The sequence below is a fragment of the Bidens hawaiensis genome, unplaced genomic scaffold, assembly GCF_021521415.1.
Source record: "Bidens hawaiensis isolate Kalapana, Puna unplaced genomic scaffold, B.hawaiensis_p1.1 tig00024632_1, whole genome shotgun sequence".
Lineage (NCBI taxonomy): Eukaryota > Viridiplantae > Streptophyta > Magnoliopsida > Asterales > Asteraceae > Bidens > Bidens hawaiensis.
In genome coordinates, this window is record NW_027493893.1 from 61,183 (window position 1) to 83,075 (window position 21,893).

A 21,893-nucleotide genomic window follows, 5' to 3' on the forward strand; every position below is an offset into this window, starting at 1 on the left:
GTTGGATTTTTCATTTAACGGGAATTTCAAATAACATTCTGTTGCGCATGAATTCGACTGTTATGAGCTTGCTGTAGTGTTTTGGTCATTATGAGAAATCTATGTGGAATAAAAATAAAATAAAATATGTTCTGGAAACCTAACACATGAATGCTTTAGTGATGATTTTTGGTAAATTAATTGAGATGCTATGATCGATGGAATAGTACAATCTTTCAAGTAGAATTTCTGTCTCGGTGAAACTAGCTGCTGAATTTTGTGAAAATGCATGAAACATGATAATTGCTAGTTAATTGTTATGTTTTGACCAAATTGCCTCTGTGGGGAAATACTTGCTATATAATTGTTGTGTTTTGACCAAATTGCCCTTGCGGGGAATAATTGCTAGTTAATTGTTATGTGTGATCAAATTGCCCTTACGGGGAGTAATTGCTAGTGATGTACATTATTAATACATGACACGTAAATAGTTGCTCACACATGTAATGTATCACAAATGTACTTGTTAAAGTCACACACGATTCACAAACGAAACACGAAACACATTGTGTGCATAGGTATTATGTGCCGGGTCTAGAGACTCGATAATAGTTCCGACACTTAAAAAAATCTCTTTGTTGTTTTAGAACGCTAGAGAGAGTTTTTCTGTGACGCGCATCCTTTGGTGATTTATTTTTGGGAATTCTTCGCAAACAGTGAGTTCACTTACCCCTTTTTAAACTGTTTTCAAACGCTTTTCACTTGGGGGAGATAACATACTTCGAAAACGCATTTAAAATTTTGTTAATATAGATTATATATCACTTGTAAAGACTAAGTGGCAAACGCAATAACTAAAGTCCTTCATTCACATCGAACCGTTTAGTATTGGATAATAGCGAGTCATTGTTGAGTAGTACTACTGGGTTTGACAAACCCCACCCAACGCTAAACTCGACTGGAGGTCGAGTGGGTGTAATCTTGGCTAAACACATACCATGGTCGGGATAGACCTGGTGGCAAGGCAAATGATAAACAGTCAGCTTCGGTGTCGAACACTTAGTAATACTTGTTTTATAGGCTAGCTACTTATAGATATATAATTGACATAACACTATCTGGTAACGCAAAACGCTGAACGCAAAACGCTGAACGCAAACGCTAAACGCTTTATTTTATATAAACTTGTGAACTCACCAACCCCGTGTTGACACTTTTAGTATGTTATTCTCATGTAGCCGAGGCGGGCGCGCGGTATAGGATCATGCATGGTTTTTGAACATTCTGATATGCAAACATGTTTTAACTATTATTACTTGGGTTTTTAAGTCGTCCTGCGTGACGTAACTTTTGTCTTTGGTTTTTACGCTTCCGCACTTATTTTCATTTAAACGTTTTTATGGTTTGATTATAACTAATGATTCCGATCCTGTTAGTTCACACCCTCTGACGGTAAAACTCCGTTAGTGGATTTTGAGTGTGTGACAGATTGGTATCAAAGCCATTGGTTATAGCGAACTAGAAGCTGCATGCATACTAGACTATAACCGCGACGACCCATTAGTTATAATGATACGCACTGCATATGTTTGTGTAGTCTTTGTAATCTTATCTCTTTACCTCTTTCACTCATACGCGCGCATACACGGCTTACCTGTAAGGATGTCGACGCCACCATCATCGTTATCCGATCAGATGACTCATGCTCATGGGAAGGAACCACAGTTACCTAACTCATCGCCACCCCGAGTAGTCCCGGAACTCGAAGCTCCCTCACCGAAGAGGTATCGCTTATCCGGAGGCATGTACGAAAACGAAGTTAGTTGGGATTGGTACCCTAATATGATCAGGCGTATGGTCTATCGCGAACAAGTTCCCCCGCTACCCCACCCGAACCATCCTGCTTACCCCAACACCCTACCACCCATAACCGACCCTGTAGAGCGAGTTCTCGCAGCTGTCGTTTCTTGTTTGGAGCGTGATGTGGGTTACATGCGCTATACGAGAGCGAACGTTTCCGGACTGTTAAAAGATGGAACCGAAACTAAAGAGGAAATTTCCCGCATGACAGCGGCCATGAAGGAAATGCAAGAGGCTAGTGATCAACAGATGAAGATTATGAGAAAGATGCAAGTCGAGATGATAGACTTGCAAGAGCAACTTCAAGTAGCAAGGACCCGAACCGAGATAGCTTTAGAGCGTTGCGATGTCTTACAAATGCAAATTGCTCAGAACACAGCCGAACCTGAGGCAGAGCCTGAGGCAGGGCCTGAAGAGGAACTCGAAGAAGATCCCGAAGAGGAGCCTGAGGAAGATCCCGAAGAGGAACCGGAGAAAGAACCGGCTGAGCCGGAGGCACACTCAGAGGTGTCCTCAGACGATGACATCTGAGAATGATAACACCTAGATGTCTGGAAGAAACGCTGGACACGGACGTGGTAACATCAACTTGACTGCAGCAGAACTCCAAACTCTGCTGAACGACCATGCGGCGGCCACTCTAGCCGCACATGTTCAGAACCAAGCTGGAGGTCCAATTGGAACGTGTACCTTCAAGAATTACCTTGACTGCAAGCCCAGTACGTTTAAGGGCACTGAGGGAGCTATAGGCTTCCTGCGTTGGGCTGAGAAGGCCGAGTCGGCATTTGAGATGTGTAATTGTCCCCCTGCCAGTAGGGTCAAATTTGCGGCTGGAACACTCGAAGATTCTGCCCTCACTTGGTGGAATTCGAACGTACAGATTCTTGGATTGGAACTAGCTAACGCGATGAACTAGGAGGAGTTCAAAAACATGATGCGAGAAGAGTACTGTCCAAGAGAGGAGATTGCAAAGTTGGAGTCAGAATTTTGGTCATTGAAGATGGTGGGTTCGGAAATCGAAGCCTACACTACCCGTTCTCACGAGTTAGCTGTGATGTGTCCGCGGATGGTGGATCCGCGGAGTAAGAGGATTGAAATGTATATTGGTTTTTTTATATTATGCATTGTTTGACCATTTAAACATACCCATTTTTGTTCAAACCATAAAAGAATCTTTATACCCAACCCTTCACTCATTCCCTATATATACACTCTCATCTTCTTCATTTTACTCTTGCTACATCTCCAAAAACTCTCTCAAAACTCCATAGATTCAAGGTTGTTATTTCTTATGTATTCTTGAAGTTTTGACTTCTCAAGTCAAACTAACTATAGTCTTTCATTCTAACTTGTTCATCTAACATTACTAACTCTTGAATATGGTGGTACAACATATATATAATACACACCCCTCGTTTCCTTTATTTGTTACTTCACCAACTCTGGTTGGTTAAGTTTCGAATGTCATAAGGCAAGGCTTCATGGAGGACTTCGTGTTCTTGATATATATTTACACACACATAACTTATTATACGTATCACTTATGACTAACTTCTAACCCTTTTGTTTGTTCATCTTATTTACAAGTTCCATGGTGTGGGTTTGTATAAGACTAACCTCGGTTTAACCGAAACTAGTCCAAACCGGAAACCGAACTTTTGTTTACTAGTTTTGTTAAAATAGTTGTTTAAACATGTTTATTGCTAGATTTGAGTTTCAAAAATCATTTTTACAAGTTCTTTGATATTAAGCATATGGAATCCATCTATGAACTCGTTGGGAGATGGAAACCGAACTAAACCGAAACTTTTGCTTAAAAGACTTGTAGTTAACTTTTTTTGTTGTAAAATTTAAGTTTTCTTCATTTATAAACCAATATACAAGTTCTATGATATTTGGGCATGTAGAAACCATCTATGAACTATTTGTGAGATGGAGACCGAACCAAACCGAACTATCCGACTTTTACTCGCTTAAGACACACAAGTGTGTTTTTAGCTATCAAGACTTGTATATTTCTTTAAAAAACAGCTTACAAACTGATTTTAATTATTTTCTTAAGTACTTGGAATAGTTGGATCCAACTTGATCTCATAACATAGTTTGGACCGACAAAACCGAACACTCGCTTAACGTGCGTTGTTAGTTCTAAACAATAGATCTACATACTTGGTTAAGTGTTAGTATGTTTTAATGAATTATCTCATAACAATTAATATTTTGGAAAGTTGACTTTGGGTTTGACCATTTGTCAAGACCCGAACCGACAACCCGAACACATGTTAAAAACCCGTTTTAGTATCTTTAGCCTAATGGAACTTGCATTTTAGCATTTCCCCACCTTATTACTTAACATTGGTTAAGTAAATATTAAGGTTAGATACTTTAACCCGGTTTTGAGCAAACTTACATTTTTTAAAAGTGTTATTATTATAAATTCTTAAATAGTAACATTTTAAACCTTGAACTTTAATTGATTAGTTTTTGCAACAATTATTTTATTTAAAGATCTTCAAGACAACCTTTCTAAATACAAGACTTTCTTTTATTTAGGCTTCATACGTTAAACTCGTCGTTCCGGCAAATCTCCAAATAATCAATCTTTCAAGTTTATTACTTGAACGTGAGTAACTTCATACCCCGTTTTCTATCTTTTATTTTGGGGGTGACATTTCAACTTATCTAAACTAAATGTTTTATACTTGGGTCTTAAACCACAAACGTTGTTGTATACCTTACTTGAATAATTGCTCGATTTGGTGTTCTATGCTTATTTGACTATGTGTTTATCGCTTTTGGATGGTGGAACTATAAATCCTAGACCATTTGGAAACCCCTCATGGCAAGGTGTCGTTAACGTAATGCAATTAACGATAGCTATAAAATCCTAAACTATTTGGCAACCCCTTATAGTTGGGTGTCGCTAACTTGTTAGCGATAACTATTTATCCAAGTTTATAGCTATTATTTATGGTTTTGTATACTAGTTTTGTGGCTTTTCATACTATATATCTATTGTTCAAACTTAAGAATTGCTCACCAACCTTTGTGTTGATAAACTTTCTTTTATGAAATGTTACAGGTTTGCATCTAGGTTGATTATGGAGTTCGGTGAAGAAAACGTCACAAATACCGTTAGGATATTAGCAAAAATGAACAATATTTGATTTGCTATATTTTGTTATATTTTGTTGTATTTGAGTTATGAATATTTGGTTATGTGACATTTTCGATGTTGTGAAATGAAATGAGTTTGTTAAATATTGTCGCTTTAAATAGTGTCATGCGCTTATGAGCAATCGTTGCACCCGGGCATGTTCCGCCGCCTTTGGTCGGGGTGTGACAGATTGGTATCAGAGCCATGACAATTAAGATAGGTGGTTAGACGTAACGACCTAGAATTGTTATGCTTAGGGTCCTATACGTGTGTTCATACGTGTTTACTCTATCTAATTGTTCATATCGCATGTTTATTTATTAACTTGTTTAAAATTCACCAATAACCTAAATGATCACATACACACACTTTCATAGTATTTCCAAGGTATCCTTACCATAAAACGCAAAAAGTAGATTTTCATTGTGTTTTATGGATTACAAGATTAACTTGGATCCCGTTGTTTCAAATCCCTTAAAGGTTGCGTTTATTTCGGGTTTGTAGCCATCATAGGAAACGAGAAATTATAAAATGACCATTTGACAAAAAGATTCCAAGAATCGAAGGTGATTTACTTACCTGGGATGGTTGAGTTATAATGCTCGTTTTCTAGGCCATAAATCGTGTTATAAATGTCAATACTTTAAGTAGTCGAATGCGAGCGTTCCGGTCGCCATCCTAATTTTCGGTGTTAAAACAATAGAACTACGGTGATTTCGTTGACTAGTGTTTTGACATGACGTTGTATCTCGAATTATTGTGTTATTATCGTTATTTGAGTCGAAAACATGAAAAAGTTTCGGTGGTTCGTACACATGTTTAGACTCCAATATGTTGTTTTATAAAACTTTTTAGTGTTGGAATATCAAGTCATGGTGGTTCATGCACGATTTTTCCAACTCTATAAATCTCAAAATCTCAAATTTTTAAGCTTAAAATTCTCCAATAAAAAAAAACCATTTACTATTGTTTTCGGTTTTGTTATTTATAGACAAAGTTTTATGTTTTATCTAACACTAACATCTTCTCCATACTAACTCTAGGATTCACAAATCAAAAATCGAAATCTTATTTTATTTTATACACCTTTATATTCATTACCTTTTTACCCAAAAACTTATCCCATTTTCTTTATAATTTTTTAGCATGCCTCCGCTAAGACGCCAACCGCGCAAGAACTCCACTCGATGTATGGCCGCCATCATCGCCAAGCAAATGGCCGCTGTGATTCCCGAACTAATAACCCAAATACAAGCAAACCAACCCGCACCCGTTGTTGCACCTATTGAGCCCAAACCCGCATCCTACCTGCTTAAACAATTTACTAGTGCCAACCCGTCCGAATTCTATTGAACCAACTGTGCGACTACGTTGTTGCAGTGGTTCGAATCTGTGGAGAATGAGTTTTTACACAGCGAATGCCCCGAAGCGAAAAAGACAAACTTCGCTTCAAGCATGTTTAGGTGAACCGCCCTAACATGGTGGGGTAGTGTCATGCACCTCCAAGGTACGGATGTGGCCATGGCTCTTCCATGGGCCGATCTCAAGGCGCTGATGAAGAAGAAATTATGTCCTAAACACGAGCTCCAAAAGCTTGAGGTAGAATTTTGGGACCTAAAACAAGAAGGTGGTGATAACTCCGTTTCCACGAGCTAAGCGTTCTTGTACCTCACTTGGTCACCCCAACCGAACGTGAAATTGACAAATATATTGGGGGTTTACCGATGAAAATCCGGGACACATTCATGAGTAGCAAACCCGCGAACCTTGAGGAAGCCATCACGTTAGCCGGTTGGCTATCGGAAAATCACGTGAAGGAGGGTACCCTAACCCTCAAGAAAACAATCGAGAAAGCCAAAACCGAGCCCGCTCCCCAAGCCAAGATTGAACCCGCACCACAAGCTATAAACTACTCCAACTCCTCCCGACACAACAACAACAACAACAACAAGAAACCAAAGACTAATTACCGAAACTTTGCCGTCACCCAACCTCAACCACCACAACAAGCCCAAACTCTTCCCCAAAACCGAAAACCATATATTGGTAACTCCCCACTATATAACACTTGCCAACTTCACCACCCAACGAACTCGCCGTTTCACCATTGTACAATTTGTAACCGATTTGGTCACTTCCTCAACACATGCCGATCCACCCAACGAAACCCACCCAACTAACCTAACCCACCAACCCAACCGAGAAACTTTCCCCAAAATGCCCAAAACCGCTATGCACCATACCCATCAAACCAACCCCAACAACCCCGAGCTTGCTTTAATTGTGGTGATCCCAACCATTTCCGCCAAAATTGCCCACGTTTAGCTTTTGCCAACCAAGCTCAAGCCGTAACCAAACCATACTACCAAACACAAGCTTACCAAGTTCAAACTTACCAACCCCAAATTCCCCAACTCAATGCACCACTCATCCAACCCATCCAAACAATCCAAGCACCATCTCCACCTCCACAACAAGCACATCAAGTCAACCATGGTAATCAAGGGCGGGCGTTTATGATGAATGCAAATCAAGCTCAAGTGGCAAACGATGTTGTGAACGGTATGTTTTTGGTGAACTATCATTTGGCTTCTATTTTATTTGATACCGGTGCCGATAGAAGTTTTATTTCTTTGAAATTTGAGTCAAAACTTGCGATGCCTCGAACTAAGCTTTCCCGACCGTTCTCTGTTGAAGTCACCAATGGCAATTCTATTACCATCAATTTCGTCGTCCGCAATTGCTCTCTTATTCTTTCTAAGCATAAATTCTCCATCGATCTCATCCCGATGCAAATGGGTAGCTTCGATGTCATAGTAGGCATGGATTGGTTGTCTTTGCACCGTGCCGAAGTCGTTTGTTTTGATAAATTCATTCGCATTCCGCTTGTCAACGGCAAGGTTCTTAAGGTCTTTGGAAACACAACGTCTCGAAGGCTAAATCTCATGTCGTGTGCTCAATCGCAAAAGTACTTACGCCAAAAGTACGTTCCGTTTTTAGCTCTTTCGGTGACTAAGATAAAAGGGAAAGGAAGATCCAAGATATTCCTATTGTTCATGATTTCCTTGATGTCTTTCCCGATGATGTTACCGGTCTTCCTCCCGTTCGTCCGATTGAATTCCAAATTGATCTTGTGCCCGGCGCGATGCCCGTGGCCAAGGCTCCTTATCGTCTAGCCCCGTCGGAAATGCAAGAACTATCAAACCAACTCGAAGAACTTTCCGATAAAGGCTTCATTCGTCCAAGCTCTTCTCCTTGGGGCACTCCTGTTCTATTCGTGAAAAAGAAGGATGGTTCGTTTCGTATGTGCATCGATTATCGAGAACTCAACAAACTTACTATTAAAAATCGTTATCCATTGCCACGTATCGACGACTTATTCGACCAACTTCAAAGCGCAACTTGTTTCTCCAAAATTGATCTTCGATCGGGTTATCATCAATTGCGTGTTCGCGAAGAAGACATTCCAAAAACCTCTTTCCGTACTCGATATGGACATTTCGAATTTTTGGTTATGCCCTTCGGGTTAACAAATGCACCCGCGGTGTTTATGGACCTCATGAACCACGTTTGTAAACCATTCCTTGATAAATTCGTTATTGTCTTTATTGATGACATCCTTATCTTCTTTAAATCCAAAGCCGAACATGAACATTATTTGCGTTCCATTCTCGAGCTCCTTAGAAACGAACAACTCTATGCCAAATTCTCCAAATGTGAATTTTGGCTCGAGGAAGTTCAATTTTTGGGACATATCGTAAACGACAAAGGTATTCATGTTGATCCCGCTAAAATTGAGGCTGTTAAGGATTGGAAAACTCCAACAACTCCCACGGAAATTTGATCCTTCCTCGGTTTGGCCGGATATTATCGGCGTTTCATTCGGAATTCTTCCAAGATCTCTTTGCCCCTTACCTCTCTCACCCATAAGGGACAACCCTTCGATTGGGGTTCGAAGCAAGAGGAAGCCTTTTGTACTCTCAAGGACATGCTTTGCAATGCTCCTATTCTAACTCTTCCCGATGGAAACGACGATTTTGTTGTATTTTGTGATGCATCCCATCAAGGACTTGGTTGTGTTCTCATGCAACGAGGTCAAGTCATCGCATACGCATCAAGGCAAATTAAGGTCAACGAGAAGAACTATACGACTCACGATCTCGAACTTGGTGCCGTCGTTTTCGCTCTCAAAATATGGAGACATTACCTATATGAACAAAATGTGTGGTTTTTAAACAAGCTCATCTCTTTCATTTCCACCTTGTTCATCTCTCATCTTTTCTCTCTCAAACAAAGAACACAACTTCATCTCTTCAAGGTTTCTTAATAATAAATCAAGAATCATTCTTTAATTTTTGTTTTGTTACTTAAGCTTATGGTTGAACAACATATATATAATATACACCCCTTGTTACCTTTGGTGGTCACTTTTCCGATCTCAGTCGGTGAAGTGTCGGGCCTCGTAAGGCAAGGCTACATGGAGGACTTTCGTGGTCTTTGTTATATATTTTCCGCATCTAACCATCTAACTTTATTATTTCTTACTAACCATGCTTAACTTATGCTCATCTTGCTAATTTATTAAGTTCCATGGTTTTGGGTTTGAAGAGACTAGCCTCGGTTTTACCGTAAATAGCTCCAAACCGTAAACCAAACTTTGTTTCTAAAATAATTTATATAAGTTTTATGGTTATGGGTTTGTAGAATCTTACCTCGGTCTTAACCCGAAACAAGATCCGAACCAAAACCGAACTTTCGTTTAAAGACTTTATTGTTATTTTTTTTTTGTAAAACTTAAGTATCTTCATTTATAAATTATTATACAAGTTCCTTGATATTTGGATATGTGGAAACCATCTATGAACTTATTGTGAGATGGAAACCGAACCAAACCGAACTAAACCAATTTTCACTCGCTTAAGACACACAAGTGTGTTTTTAGCTATCAAGACTTGTATAAATCTTTAAAAATATTATGCATTGTTTGACCATTTAAACATACCCATTTTTGTTCAAACCATAAAAGAATCTTTATACCCAACCCTTCACTCCTTCCCTATATATACACTCCCATCTTCTTCATTTTACTCTTGCTACATCTCCAAAAACTCTCTCAAAACTCCATAGATTCAAGGTTATTATTTCTTATGTATTCTTGAAGTTTTGACTTCTCAAGTCAAACTAACTATAGTCTTTCATTCTAACTTGTTCATCTAACATTACTAACTCTTGAATATGGTGGTACAACATATATATAATACACACCCCTCGTTTCCTTTATTTGTTACTTCACCAACTCTGGTTGGTTAAGTTTCGAATGTCATAAGGCAAGGCTTCATGGAGGACTTCGTGTTCTTGATATATATTTACACACACATAACTTATTATACGTATCACTTATGACTAACTTCTAACCCTTTAGTTTGTTCATCTTATTTACAAGTTCCATGGTGTGGGTTTGTATAAGACTAACCTCGGTTTAACCGAAACTAGTCCAAACCGGAAACCGAACTTTTGTTTACTAGTTTTGTTAAAATAGTTGTTTAAACATGTTTATTGCTAGATTTGAGTTTCAAAAATCATTTTTACAAGTTCTTTGATATTAAGCATATGGAATCCATCTATGAACTCGTTGGGAGATGGAAACCGAACTAAACCGAAACTTTTGCTTAAAAGACTTGTAGTTAACTTTTTTTGTTGTAAAATTTAAGTTTTCTTCATTTATAAACCAATATACAAGTTCTATGATATTTGGGCATGTAGAAACCATCTATGAACTATTTGTGAGATGGAGACCGAACCAAACCAAACTATCCGACTTTTACTCGCTTAAGACACACAAGTGTGTTTTTAGCTATCAAGACTTGTATATTTCTTTAAAAAACAGTTTACAAACTGATTTTAATTATTTTCTTAAGTACTTGGAATAGTTGGATCCAACTTGATCTCATAACATAGTTTGGACCGACAAAACCGAACACTCGCTTAACGTGCGTTGTTAGTTCTAAACAATAGATCTACATACTTGGTTAAGTGTTAGTATGTTTTAATGAGTTATCTCATAACAATTAATATTTTGGAAAGTTGACTTTGGGTTTGACCATTTGTCAAGACCCGAACCGACAACCCGAACACATGTTAAAAACCCATTTTAGTATCTTTAGCCTAATGGAACTTGCATTTTAGCATTTTCCCCACCTTATTACTTAACATTGGTTAAGTAAATATTAAGGTTAGATACTTTAACCCGGTTTTGAGCAAACTTACATTTTTTAAAAGGGTTATTATTATAAATTCTTAAATAGTAACATTTTAAACCTTGAACTTTAATTGATTAGTTTTTGCAACAATTATTTTATTTAAAGATCTTCAAGACAACCTTTCTAAATACAAGACTTTCTTTTATTTAGGCTTCATACGTTAAACTCGTCGTTCCAGCAAATCTCCAAATAATCAATCTTTCAAGTTTATTACTTGAACGTGAGTAACTTCATACCCCGTTTTCTATCTTTTATTTTGGGGGTGACTTTTCAACTTATCTAAACTAAATGTTTTATACTTGGGTCTTAAACCACAAACGTCGTTGTATACCTTACTTGAATAATTGCTCGATTTGGTGTTCTATGCTTATTTGACTATGTGTTTATCGCTTTTGGATGGTGGAACTATAAATCCTAGACCATTTGGAAACCCCTCATGGCAAGGTGTCGTTAACGTAATGCAATTAACGATAGCTATAAAATCCTAAACTATTTGGCAACCCCTTATAGTTGGGTGTCGCTAACTTGTTAGCGATAACTATTTATCCAAGTTTATAGCTATTATTTATGGTTTTGTATACTAGTTTTGTGGCTTTTCATACTATATATCTATTGTTCAAACTTATGAATTGCTCACCAACCTTTGTGTTGATAAACTTTCTTTTATGAAATGTTACAGGTTTGCATCTAGGTTGATTATGGAGTTCGGTGAAGAAAACGTCACAAATACCGTTAGGATATTAGCAAAAATGAACAATATTTGATTTGCTATATTTTGTTATATTTTGTTGTATTTGAGTTATGAATATTTGGTTATGTGACATTTTCGATGTTGTGAAATGAAATGAGTTTGTTAAATATTGTCGCTTTAAATAGTGTCATGCGCTTATGAGCAATCGTTGCACCCCGGCATGTTCCGCCGCCTTTGGTCGGGGTGTGACAACCGAACACTCTCTTAACGGACGTTGTTACTTCTAAAACAATAGAACTACATACTTGGTTAAGTCTTATTAAATTTTATTGAGTTATCTCATAACATTTATTATTTTGGAAAGTTGACTTTGGGTTTGACCAATTATTAAGACATGAACCAACAACCCGAACACTCGTTAAAACCCATTTTAGTATCTATATTATAAAGGGACTTGCATTCTTACAGTTTTACCCGCATTATTACTTAGCATAGGTTGAGTAAATATTAAGGATAGATACTTTAACCCAGTTTCGAGCAAACTTATATTTTCAAAGGACTATTGTTATAAATTCCTAATTATTACATGTTAAACCTTAAACTTTAATTGCTTACATTTCTCATCATTTATTTTATTTAAAGACTTCCAAGACAACTTTCTAATATAAGACTTTTTTCCTTTAAGCTTTGTTCGTTATACCCGTCGTTCCGGTTAACCTCCAAATCATCCATATTTCAAGTTTATTACTTGAACGTGAGTACTTTCATACCCCGTTTTCCATCTTTCGTTTTGGGGGTGATATTGCATACTTATTTCAAACTAAATGCTTTATACTTGAGTCTTAAACCAAAAACTTTATTGTATACTTTACTTAAATAAATGCTCGATTTGTTGTTCTATGCTTACATGCTATATGCTAATGCGCTTACCGCTTTTGGAGGGTTGATTCATAAATCTTAACTATTTGGTATTCTCTTATAGTAAGGTGTCGTTACTGTATTCTTATTAACGATTTCATACAAAATCCTAGACTATTTGGTACTCTATTATAGCAAGGTGTCGCTAATGTATTCTTATTAGCGATTTCATTTCATCCAAATTATTCCTATTTTTATTGTTTTGTATACAAGTTGTGGAATATCCTATTATATATATATTGTTCAAAAATATGAAATTGCTCACCAACATGTGTGTTGATAAACTTATTTTATGCAATGTTACAGTTTTGACTTTTGATTGACTCGAGAATTGGAGAAAACGCTATCAAAGACCGTTAGGATATTAGCAAAAATAAACAATATATTATTTGCTATGTTTTGTTTTGATTATTATATGAACATGATATGTGACATCTTATGATTTTGTGGAATTAAATGAGTTGATTAAATATTGTCTCTTTAATAACGTCTTGTGTAATTGGGCAATCCATTGCACCCTGCATGTTCTGCCGCCTTGGTCGGGGTGTGACAAAATTTATCAATGAATTTTAATTATTTGTCTAAATCAATGCTATTTATTACATTTATGAGATGCTTATTGTTCATTTTTATCATATATATATATATATATATATATATATAAACGAAAACATAAAAATCCTACGTGTCGCGATGTGATCGTTTCCCCCTTTTTTGGAGTCACCAGATTTGCTTGATTTTAAATGGAGGTTTCTCATGCATTTGACCTGAATTCACGGGTATGGGTCTCACCAAACCCATATATTTCTAAAACGTGTTATAACATCCCATTAAATTAAAACTTAATCTCACCAAATATTTGATGTAAAAATCATAGGAATTTATTAAAAAAATAATATATGATTTTTTATAATATATTATTATAAATAAGAAACAATTTTATGGCAAAAAAATAAACGGGTCTTGGGTCACCAAACTCATATAGCTTTTAAACCGGGTTATAACATCTCATTTATTTGTGAAACATTTTATCATCAAACCATATGTATATTCTTAACTTACATACAATAAATAAATTAAATTCAAAAATATGAAAAATACTAAAAACGAATAATATAAAACAACCTCCATAATACGGGGGGACAGGAATATGCTAAAAATTAATATCTGATTTATTTAAAGATATATATTATTTATAATTAAAAAACCAATTTTATAGTAAAAAAATAAACTGGTCTTGGGTCTCATCAAACCCATATAGCTTTTAAACCGGGTTCTAACATCTCATTTATTTGTGAAACAATTTATCATCATACCATAAGTATATTATTAAGTTTCATACAATAAAAAAATAAAAGTTCAAAAAGTAAATAAATATCATAAACAAATAATATAAAACAACCCCCGTAATATGATGGATAAAAACTAGTGTGTGTGTGTGTATGTATATATAAGATTAAGTTCATGTGAGAAATGATTTTAGTGTGATAAATGCGAGAAATTTTTCAATAAATCATATACTTTTCCTTTAGTTTTATAATTTATTTAATATTGAGGGCATGTTAGTCAAATTTTTATTTTATATTTGGAAACATATATGCTAACTAACTGGCCAGAAGTTACAAATCAACAATTTTGTTTTAATTGATATTTTTATTGACTATTATTCTTAATCAATAAATCATTTTGATCAAATTATAAATAAGATTCTATTTAGAGTATTATTCAAAATTTACATGAAAAAAAATTGAATTTGTTTATAATTTCTATCATACAGACTTGTACACTATCAAAACATGTAATATACATTTATTTTGTGTCAATTTTTCACGACATATAAACATATGCTGTAATTTAATTATTATCCGTAAAATCTTATTATCCGTAAAACCTTATGGTGTAATATTTTTGAAATTGAATTTTTCATATGCAGTCAACACCTAATAATCAAGTTCCATACACAACATAAACATATCATACATCATTTTGTACAAAATACATAACATACACAACATAATAAATATACAATTAACACATAACAAATATGATATCCTACATAATAAAACATGAAATCCTACACATAATACATGATATCGATATCCATACTTAATATTCAAGTTCCTTACAAAACATAAACATACCATACAAAATAAACAATTCAAACATCCTTTCCTACACCATACATAACATACACAACATAATAAATAGCTTATGCCCTACACAAAGAACAAATTAACCTACACCACTAATATACGTCCTACACGACATATAACTAATACAAGCAAACATAGATTGTTACCTACATTAACATTGAAATTATCCCTATACACGTTAAATTGTTACCTACATTAACAATGGAATTATCCTTACACGGGTTAAATGGCTACCTACATTAACATTGAAATTCTCCGTAAACATGTTGAGTTGTTACCTAAACACTCTAGCTAAAAAGGTATTATGAAATGTGAACTTAAACTCAAACCTACATAACCAACATAGTATTCTTTCAACTAACTACCATAACAACAATAACTAATACAAACAAACATAATTTTTTTATTTTAGTTTTTATAACATAACGTAACTTAGTTATACCCACACCGTAACATTACTATTCTTACATTTTTGAAATATTTTAATGTTTACTAAATAATGTAAATATAAACAACCACAAAATGTACTAAGTATATGTAATTCTATAATTTAGGCCTACACAACAACATTGTATTTTTACACTAACTACTATATAACTTTGTAAAATATCAAATCCCATTTTCATACACTGTAGCAAATTAGTCATATGCTTTAAAAAAACATAACAATGCTATAAATATATATTATTATGGTTATCAACACCTAAAATAGGTTGACTTCTTCTACAAGTTTTCCTCTCTTATATATACTATATTGCATCTCAATGTAATACATATCTATTAATGAAATCTATATACTTCTCTCTACATCTCATTGTCATATTGTTTTAGCTATTAGGCTTGTTTCACAATTATCAGCACGAAGCCTCGACACAGTTTATTGATTATTGTTCAATCATATGCATTAGAGGTGCACAAATCGGTTTTTTTAAAAAAACCGGTTCGGTTATTAACCGGACCGGTTTTTTTTGGCCCGAAAAAAACCGGTTCGGTTAATAACCGGACCGGTTAATAACCGGTTTTTGTATGTCAAAACCCTAACCGGTCTAACCGGTTAGGACCGGTTTAGAAACCGGTTAATAACCGGTTAACCGGTTTTTTTTTTTAAATAACCGGTTAATAACCGGTTTTTTTTATAATAACCGGTTTTAAAAAAAAACGGTTTTTCCATTAACCGGTTTGTTAACCGGTTTTGGCTCTAAAACTTGTAACCGAAATACGAACCGGCGGTTTGTAAACCGGTCAAAGCGGTTTTTAAAAAACCGGTTTTCGTAAAAACCGGTTTCCGGTTTAAACCGGCAAACCGGTTCCCGGACCGGTTTTTTTGACCATCTCTAATATGCATGTTCAATCGAAGTATCCTACAAGTAAGTTTTATATTCATTTATTGAATCTGATCATTGTAAATTATTGTAAATTAAAATATGTATATATGTTTACATTAAAATCACTAATCAATATTTTTATTCATATTCATGACATCAATTTTGTGGTGGAATATCAATTTGTGAGTCCAGGCCTTGTGATTTAGTCTTCCACGAATTATGAATGTTGACGGCCTACCACATAGACTCGTTAATTCAGGTACATAATTTTATGTATTGATTGTTAGTCTTTTCATTGGCCGAATAAATTAGAAATATATATATTCTATAATTATCATATAATTAATAAACGGAATTAGTTATTGAATAATTGTTTTATATGTTAGTTGTTTAATATTCTATCATATTCTCTTTTATTTGTTTCTATAGAATACTTTAAGCTTATTGAATATTGACTGATGCTAAATTTGATTAATAAAAAGAAAGCAAAACTAATATTGTTAGTTTCAGTGTGAAATAACTTTTATCGTTCTTATTTTTTTATCATGTTCTCTCATGGATTGTTGGTATGATAAAATTTGTGTCTTCATCGGATATTTGCAGAATTTCTATGTACCTAAACTTTATTTTATGATTTAAACTTTTAAAGCTTTGATTTACAAGGTTTTTCTACGGGGATGCTTGGAATTATATATAAAATGATTAAGAATGTAATATTGAGTATTTGTGAAGTTTTTAGAAATCAAGTGTTAGTATTCTTGTTACAGATATATTTTAAACATGGGTCTATTTTATTGTTTTATAATTATTATTTTCAACAGAGTTAGAATAATAGTTTGAGACTCTTAATTAACAAGTTGGGTTTAATACCCACTTATTACTCGTGTACACGATGTGTATTTTCAATTTCTCTTTTAACATGCTTTATTCCATGTGGTGAACATTCATTTAGTTATTAATTGTTCACCATATTTGATTTCCATGATACTCTGCTTTAATATTATATGCTATTGATTAGTTATGAATTAGTAAAGCATGTTTATGTCTTATGTTTTACTATACGTAAATAACTAATATATAAACCACATATCCCTTTGTAAGCTTTATATATATAACTTATAAATTTGACATGAATTGTATTTGTTTAAAGGTTTGCTTGCTTAGATGTTTTGATATAATTATACGTGGTATTTAAAGATTATCATACCTCATGCGTATATGACTAGTTAAATCAAATTTTAACCATATTTATTATTTTTGTTCTAACTTGGTGTGTTATCCAAGTTCATGTTTTTAAACATTTTGTATGAAGTGTTCTTGTTATACATAAATCAATTTATACATATGTTTTCTTACCATTATTCATCATATTATATACACCATGAAACTGTTTTCTTTTGTTTATTTGAGACGATGAATGTTATGTTCAACTTTACCATGGAAGCTTTATTAAAAAGTTAGGATTCTCTAAATCATCATTATTTTCATATCAAATATAAAAAATACAAGAATTTGATGGAGATATTTGTTTTTGTTTCAAATTAAAGTGGCATATATGTAAACACATAAGATATACTTCTAATTGGTTATACCACGATATTTTGATACACACGTTACATTAATTGCTTATAAGTGATGAAGAATCTAAAATTATGCGTTTTATATGGTGACATGTGATATGTCTTAGTGTATATCTTGTATTATGTGTGCTATTAATTTTAGCATTCAGTAGAACAACTAAATTAGGGTTGTGTATTATTATCACTTTAATGAAAGAATATAAATACACATTAAAATAGCACCTAAAGTGTTATACTCCCGAAATCTCATTATCGATTTATAGAATGTCATAAGATTATATTTATTTTATGGAAAAACAATTTACAATTGTCAAACCTCAAATATGCTACTGAATTAGCAATATTATTAAAAGACTATAAAGGTTTGGTGTTTCATATACCTATGTTTGAAGAAACAATATGAACCATGAAATTGTTTGGTTTTATTCCATTCGCTAAAGTTCATGGAACTATGTATTGATCGTTGTGATCATGAACATAATTGCGTAAATTGTAACGATGGTCATGTTAATCGTGAGATCGACCATAAGAATTTTAATAAATTTTTGTTGATAATGAGATCAACCACCATAAGTGGCAAAGTGACTGATAGTATATGAGAACAAAATATGAAAATATAAAGTTTTAAAATGTGATCGTTGAAAACGATAGTAAATTGTTCTCATTTATAGTTGCATTAAAGAAGCATAATACATCTACGATCATAAACCTGAAGTTTATGGATCATGATTATCTAATGGCGTGACCGGTTAGACCACACCGAGTCAATGATGTGAAGTTTATTGAAACACCAATAAATTCTTTCTAATAATTATACATGTAATATAGCTCTTGAGAGACATCATTTATTTACCAACTGAAGGAGGGCGTGAATCCCTAGATGTTATGGAATTGAGAAAAGGATACACATATCCTAACATGATACAATTTAGTGTTTTGAAAATCGATGCATCGTCTAAATGGTTATCAAGATCGAAACTTCATGTTTGCATGATCTATGGCTTAGCTAATAAGATAGCAAGCATTTATTTCAGATTGGTATATTTACATTCGATTATAATAATGAATTTGATTCCCAAGTTGATAATGATCATTCATAACAGATTATGTTCTTACATAAATTGTTTTGTTAAAGACGATTACTCAACGTCTATAATTGGTTGCAAAGACAATTATCACGAGAGTAAATGTTCATGTTTGTATTTGAGTACATATGATTTTACATGTTTTAAAAAATCCACATCAAGCCAACAAGTTATGATACTTCCTTCCCATTGTAATTGGTTTTTGGTCAGTAACCAAGTATTTCTCATCTAATGTGTGTTATATACTGAAATTAATCCACCACAAGACACAAAGATGAGACCACAAAGGAAGTTGGGAATTTATGTCGATATCTATGAGCCGTTAATGTGATATATGTTTATAGCTCATTAGTTTTCACTACAGTGAATCATCATTCCCAACATTAGGGGGAGACATAAAGCAGTTGGAGAACGAATTTAGTTGGAATGAATTATCATTGATCCTCAAACTAAATTATATGAACTAAAAGTTCAAAGGATAATTCATGTATAGAGATTAGCGAATCAATTACCGGACGATTCACTGACCAAAAGAGAGTGTCTAACTAAGACACCTATACGAACTGCTAATGCTCAAATTAATAAATGTCCCAGAAGGACAAACGCATATTCATAATAAGTCTAACGCACGCGTGTAGCGTGGTAGACTGATCGGTTCCAAAGGTAAAATTTCCTCGAAAATTGGAGAAAATAATGAAGATGGTCAAGTCGAGGTGCAGTAAAGGGTCTTTTGAATGAGATTAGACAAATGGTTCTTGAAGAACCTTAGGTACCTGAAAACAAAGAGCTCTCAATAAACTATATTGTATCATGTCTACAAATATATATGGAATCGAAATAAAGTCGACGTCGCTATACTTTTACATATATATGTATAATTAGCGCTAGAAATGATGATGATGAGGAGGAGGAGGAGGAGGAGGAGGAGGATCAAGATTCTAAATCTGCCTATAAAAAATGATTGGCCAAAGTGGAAAGACGGACGAAGGGCAGAATTGAATTCTCTAAATAACGGAAAGTTTGTTGGACCAGCAGTCCATACAACTAAAGTTGTAAAACGTATTAGATACAAGTTATGAAAATTCAATTAAGTGATGATATAAGGCAAAATTAGTGGCACAAGGATTTTTCAAAGACCCATGATTGATTATAAGGAGACGCATTCTCCAATTGTGGAATCAATGACTTTCCGATACATAAATAGTTTGGTAATACAAAGAGAGAATTTAATAAAATATTGTGATTCAGTTGATACTGAAAGTTTACAAGAAAGTCTATGAAGGATTTGAATTATCTATTCTTGTAAAGTAAGTTCTCTAGAACACAATGACTGTTGTGTATAGAGTCATATTTGAATACGTTACAATTATTGAATTTGTTGAACATAAATGGAACTCCTGAAGAGTTTCCTAAGGTAGTTGAATACTTGAAATGTTAATTGATATATCTTTATGATGGAATTCTTGTGCATCAATAAGCATACACATAGAAGGGAATGTACATGATGAGTACAAGATCTTAATAAACAAAGATATTATACAATATGGATTTTTGATATGTGATACAAAATGATGTGTTAATGAGAAAGTTTACGCAACAAAAATCCTAGAAAAGTTAATGTGTATGCATAATTCGTCAAGTTGAAAGAAGTCCATGATGGATTGGTAAATGCATGGATTTATGCTTATTACGTATGGACTAAATTATTTGGATTAAGCTTGACACAACTCAAGAGATATTTTGATAAAGAGGGAGATAAGTTGGATATAATTAGCCATACTTTTATAAAAATTTCATTCTTAAAAGTTAATTATAATCACAGTTTACAATGTTGATAAACACATAATCGAGAGAAACTTATGAGCTTTTAAAGATATAATTCTTTTTTGAAAGATCTTGACACGGTGTGATTATTGCTCGACTTATAGTTTGAGTATATGTGTAATTATATGTTTATAAATCGATCAAAATGCATTTAAAAAATGTTGTAATTTAATCCTTTTAGCACATAAAGGATGTCTAACAATGATTCTAAATATGAAATATTATTGGTTCAGAAATACCATAATTAAAGGCATATGTATGTTATGTCATACTGGTTGGAAATATATGATTTTTATTTTCTTTTATTTTTATTTATTAGCATGTGTCCAGCAATAGGACATCGAAATGGGTTAACACGCATATTTCAGGTAAGAAATATATGGGTTTATATTTTACTAACCCATCAAAACAGGTTTGTTAGTTTTGTTGATGCAAAGAACACAATATGGTCATGGATACAATTGATATGTTTACCAGATGAAGCTACATAAATTTGTACGTGAAGATCATACAACATTATTCGACTTAAGGATTCGAATGTCAAGAGACAAAGACTCAAATGATTGATTAAAAGTTTTGGGAAACTTTCACAGAAGATCCATATTTAGCTTTTTAATGGATATAAAAATCAGGGGGAGACAATACGCGCTGCACACTTTTTCCCTTAGCTATGGTTTTGTCCCTCTGGGTTTTCCTAGCAAGGTTTTTAATGAGGCAGCATTTCCAATCGTATTAAGTTGATAACCAAGGGGGAGTGCTATAAATATATATTATTATGGTTATCAACACCTAAAATAGAATGACTTCTTCTACAAGTTTTCCTCTCTTATATATACTATATTGCATCTCATTGTAATACATATCTATTAATGAATCTATCTCTTTCTCTCTACGTCTCATTGTCATATTGTTTTTGCTATTAGACTTGTTTCACAACAAACAATAACTAATTCAAGCTAGACGCAAGTGTTTTTTTAAGGCTTTAACACATCCTAGTTAAATGAAAAATGGTAATGAATTTTTTGGAACTTTTAATAGTAAGTGAGAAAAAAGAGGGAGAT